Source organism: Aegilops tauschii, chromosome 2 (assembly GCF_002575655.3).
Source record: "Aegilops tauschii subsp. strangulata cultivar AL8/78 chromosome 2, Aet v6.0, whole genome shotgun sequence".
NCBI classification, from domain to species: domain Eukaryota; kingdom Viridiplantae; phylum Streptophyta; class Magnoliopsida; order Poales; family Poaceae; genus Aegilops; species Aegilops tauschii.
This window is the reverse complement of record NC_053036.3, coordinates 310,750,998-310,756,903: the sequence shown is the minus strand read 5'-3', so window position 1 is coordinate 310,756,903 and position 5,906 is coordinate 310,750,998.

The following is a 5,906-nucleotide window of genomic DNA, read 5'->3' as shown; positions in this document are numbered from 1 at the left end:
CCCCTGTTGCTCCACCGACGTACTCCTTCCACCTATATATACCTCCGTACCCCCAAACTACCAGATACGGAGCCAAAAACCTAATTCCAATGCCGCAACCTTATGTACCCATGAGATCCCATCTTGGGCCCTGTTCCGGAGCTCCGCCGGAGGGGGCATCGATCACGGAGGGCTTCTACATCAACACCATAGCCTCTCCGATGAAGTGTGAGTAGTTTACCTCAGACCTTCGGGTCCATAGTTATTAGCTAGATGGCTTCTTCTCTCTTGTTGGATCTCAATACAATGTTCTCCCCCTCTCTTGTGGAGATCTATTCGATGTAATCTTATTTTGCGGTGTGTTTGTTGAGACCGATGAATTGTGGGTTTATGATCAAGTTTATCTATGAACAATATTTGAATCTTCTCTGAATTCTTTTATGTATGATTGGTTATCTTTGCAAGTCTCTTCGAATTATCAGTTTGGTTTGGCCTACTGGATTGATCTTTCTTGCAATGGGAGAGGTGCTTAGCTTTGGGTTCAATCTTGCGGTGTCCTTTCCCAGTGACAGTAGGGGCAGCAAGGCACGTATTGTATTGTTGCCATCGAGGATAACAAGATGGGGTTTATATCATATTGCATGACTTTATCCCTCTACATCATGTCATCTTGCTTAAAGCGTTACTCTGTTCTTCTGAACTTAATACTCTAGATGCATGCTGGATAGCGGTTGATGTGTGGAGTAATAGTAGTAGATGCAGGCAGGAGTCGGTCTACTTGTCTCGGACGTGATGCCTATATACATGATCATACCTAGATATTCTCATAACTATGCTCAATTCTGTCAATTGCTCAACAGTAATTTGTTCACCCACCGTAAATACTTATGCTCTCGAGAGAAGCCACTAGTGAAACCTCTGGCCCCCGTGTCTATTTTCCATCATATTAATCTTCCGTCAACAAGTTATTTCTAGCGTCGCTTTTATTTTACTTTCTTTACTTTGCATCTTTATCATAAAAATACCAAAAATATTATCTTATCATATCTATCAGATCTCACTCTCGTAAGTGACCGTGTAGGGATTGACAACCCCTTATCGCGTTGGTTGCGAGGATTTATTTGTTTGTGTAGGTGCGAGGGACTCGTGCGTTGCCTCCTACTGGATTGATACCTTGGTTCTTAAAAACGGAGGGAAATACTTACGCTACTTTGCTGCATCACCCTTTCCTCTTCAAGGGAAAACCAACGCAGTGCTCAAGAGGTAGCAAAGTCCAATTAAGCATCTTGATCTATTTCTATAGATCTTGATGCCCAATATATAAGCAGCTTCACCGAGGTCTTTCATTGAAAAATTCTTATTCAAGCATCCTTTTATGCTATCCAGAAATTCTGTATTATTTCCAATCAACAATATGTTATCCACATATAATATTAGAAATGCTACAGAGCTCCCACTCACTTTCTTCTAAATATAGGCTTCTCCAAAAGTCTGAATAAAACCATATGCTTTGATCACACTATCAAAGCGTATGTTCCAACTCCGAGAGGCTTGCACCAGTCCATAAATGGATCGCTGGAGCTTGCACACTTTGTTAGCACCTTTAGGATCGACAAAACCTTCTGGTTGCATCATATACAACTCTTCTTTAAGATATCCATTAAGGAATGCAGTTTTGACATCCATTTGCAAAATTTCATAATCACAAATTGCTGCAATTGCTAACATATCTATCAGATCTCACTCTCGTAAGTGACCGTGTAGGGATTGACAACCTCTTATCACGTTGGTTGCGAGGATTTATTTGTTGGTGTAGGTGCGAGGGACTCGTGCGTGGCCTCCTACTGGATTGATACCTTGGTTCTCAAAAACTGAGGGAAATACTTACGCAACTTTGCTGCATCACCCTTTCCTCTTCAAGGGAAAACCAACGCAGTGCTCAAGAGGTAGCAAGAAGGATTTCTGGCGCCGTTGCCAGGGAGTCTACGCAAAAGTCAACATACCAAGTACCCATCACAAGCCCTTATCTCCCGCATTACATTATTTGCCATTTGCCTCTCGTTTGCCTCTCCCCCACTTCACCCTTGCCGTTTTATTCGCCTCCCTCTTTCTCTTTGCTCCTCGCACTTTCTGCAGTTATGTCTGAAATTGGGGAAACTATTGTCGATATGGACAATGGTAATAACATGGAAAATTCTGATGCTCCTGCTGAAGAACCCCCTACCTTACATACAAAAAAAATTCCGAATTGGTAGTGGTAATATTATTGGAAAAGGGGTTATTCAAGATTTCTTTACTTGTGCCGGTGCTTTGCCTTCTATGGGTAGTTCTATTCTTTATAAAACTAGTAGTCTTGCGGACACCATTGCCATGCTTGTAGTTGAACTTGAAAGGCAATTTATGCACATGCACCCTTGCATACAAAGGATTTTTCTAGAATTTTCTAATATTGAGCATTCTTCTGTCAAGCGTGCCGCCACTATCTTTTTGGCTCATGAATTTAGATTTATAATAAAAGAGGCTAAAGAAATCTTTGCGCACTATCGGGTGGACGCTGGCCGTCCTCCCATAGAAACTATCCTATTTGATCAAGAGGAAATAATGCGTTTTCAATCTCTAGATTATGTTGCTTTTAATGAAACCTTAGAAAAAGGTTCCTACCAATGTTCTAGTCGATAGAATTTCTGAACTTAATAATGATTTTGCTATTCGAAATAATGAGCTAGGATATTCTCTCGAGTATAGGCTCAAAAAGTTCTGTCAAAAGAATGCTTATAATGATGAATTGGTTGTGCAATACGAAGGGCCGAAGGAGGAACCTATACCTCCTAAAGTTGATCTTGGGGACTTTTGTCCCATTAAATTTAGCCCTTTTGATTACTTTTTCTTGCCTCAAAGAAAACTTGCTGCTGAACGTAGAGAATACGAAATGAGTTTTAATGATCTATCCTATTATTATGGCGATACCTAGATCTATCCTTGCTTTTATGCCTAGCTAGGGGCGTTAAACGATAGCGCTTGTTGGGAGGCAACCCAATTTTATTTTTAGTTTTTTTGCTTTTTGCTTCTGTTTAGGAATAAAACTTTGATCTAGCCTCTGGTTAGACTTATTTTTATGTTTCAATTAGTGTTTGTGCCAAGTTAAACCTATAGGATCTTCTTGGATGATAGTTATTTGATCTTGCTGTAAATTCCAGAAACTTTCTGTTCACGAAAATAATTTTTAAAAATCACCAGAACGTGATACAATATTGATTCCAATTGCTGCTGATCAATAAACAAATTTTCTAGGTCGTCCTATTTTGGCTGAATTTTTGGAGTTCCAGAAGTTTGCGTTAGTTACAGATTACTACAGACTGTTCTGTTTTTGACAGATTCTGTTTTTCGTGTGTTGTTTGCTTATTTTGATGAATCTATAGCTAATAAAATAGTTTATAAACCATAGAGAAGTTGGAATACAGTAGGTTTAATACCAATATAAATAAAGAATGAGTTCATTACAGTACCTTGAAGTGGTGTTTTGTTTTCTTTCGCTAACGGAGCTCACGAGATTTTCTGTTAAGTGTTATGTTGTGAAGTTTTCAAGTTTTGGGTAAAAGATTTGATGGATTATGGAACAAGGAGTGGCAAGAGCCTAAGCTTGGGGATGCCCATGGCACCCCAAGATAATCTAAGGACACCAAAAAGCCAAAGCTTGGGGATGCCCCGGAAGGCATCCCCTCTTTCGTCTACTTCCATCGGTAACTTTACTTGGAGCTAGATTTTTATTCACCACATGATATGTGTTTTGCTTGGAGCGTCTTGTATTATTTGAGTCTTTGTTTTTTAGTTTACCACAATCATCCTTGCTGTACACACCTTTTGAGAGAGACACACTTGATTCGGAAATTGTTAGAATACTCTATGTGCTTCACTTATATCTTTTGAGTTATATAGTTTTTGCTCTAGTACTTCACTTATATCTTTTAGAGCATGGTGGTAAATTTTGTTTTATAGAAACTATTGTTCTCTCATGCTTCACTTACATTATTTTGAGAGTCCTACAAAACAGCATGGTAGTTTGCTTTAACTATGATAGGCATTCAAGAAAAAAAATCTTATGAGTGTGTTGAATGCTATGAGAAGTTTGATGCTTGATAATTGTTTTGAGATATGAAGATGGTGATATTAGAGTCATACTAGTTGAGTAGTTTTGAATTTGAGGAATACTTGTGTTAAAGTTTGTGATTCCCGTAGCATGCACGTATGGTGAACCGTTATGTGATGAAGTCGGAGCATGATTTATTTATTGATTGTCTTCCTTATGAGTGGCGGTCGGGGACGAGCGATGGTCTTTTCCTACCAATCTATCCCCCAAGGAGCATGCGCGTAATACTTTGCTTTGATAACTTGTAGATTTTTTCAATAAGTATATGAGTTCTTTATGACTAATGTTGAGTCCATGAATTATACACACCTTTTCTCCTTCCACCATTGCTAGCCTCTCTAATACCGCGCACTTTTCGCCGGTATCGTACACCCACCATATACCTTCCTCAAAAAAGCCACCATACCTACCTATCATGGCATTTCCATAACCATTCCGAGATATATTGCCATGCAACTTACCACCGTTTCGTTTATTATGACACGCTCCATCATTGTCATATTGCTTCGCATGATCATGTAGTTGACATTGTATTTGTGGCAAAGCCACCGTTCATAATTCTTTCATACATGTCGCTCTTGATTCATTGCATATCCCGGTACACCGCCGGAGGCATTCACATAGAGTCATATTTTGTTCTAAGTATTGAGTTGTATTGTTGAGTTGTAAGTAAATAAAAGTGTGATGATCATCATTTTTAGAGCAATGTCCCAAGTGAGGAAAGGATGATGGAGACTATGATTCCCCCACAAGTCGGGATGAGACTCCGGACGAAAAAAATAAAAATAAAAAAGGCCATAAAAAAGGCCCAAATAAAAAATGAGAGAAAAAGAGAGAAGAGATAATGCTACTCTCCTTTTACCACACTTGTGCTTCAAAGTAGCAGCATGATCTTCATGATAGAGAGTCTCTTATGATATCACTTTTATATACTGGTGGGAAATTTTTCATTATAGAACTTGGCTTGTATATTCCAATGATGGGCTTCCTCAAAATGCCCTAGGTCTTCGTGAGCAAGCAAGTTGGATGCACACCCACTTAGTTTCTTTTGTTGAGCTTTCATATACTTATAGCTCTAGTGCATCCGTTGCATGGCAATCCCTACTCACTCACATTGATATCTATTAATGGGCATCTCCATAGCCCGTTGATACGCCTAGTTGATGTGAGACTATCTTCTCCTTTTTTGTCTTCTCCACAACCACCATTCTATTCTACATATAGTGCTATGTCTTGTTGGAATATTAGGCAAGTTCATGATTAATTCCAGTAAATAATTCATGACTAGAAGAGATACTAGCATGCAAAAATCTAGCAAACTAGAAGAACAGCAAGACATGCATAACTGCAGCAAACACGTAACAATAGCTGTAGAAACAGACATGGACAGAGGATGTTGGACGTACTGATCGTTAGCTATTATGGGTGCGACAGGGTTGATGACGATGTTGGCAACGATCTGCTGCTGACGGCGATGAATACGACGATGAGTAGCACCGCCCGACTTGGACGGAAGACGACCCGTGATGACGAATTTGAGCAGTCGCGCACAACGCTTCCCAAAAACCTAATTCGTCCTCTCCCGGTGCAGGATCGCAAAGACGAACGGTTCCGGAGACCTGCTCTCCCACGCGCCGATGCACGCCGGCGTTTGGGATGGAGTAGACTACGATGGCGGCGCAAGTTGTGAGATGAGGCAAAACCCTAGGTGTTTTTCGGTGCGTCTCTGGCCGCAGCCGGTAGCTGTATATATATTAGGACCAGAGGCGGTATTGTGTCG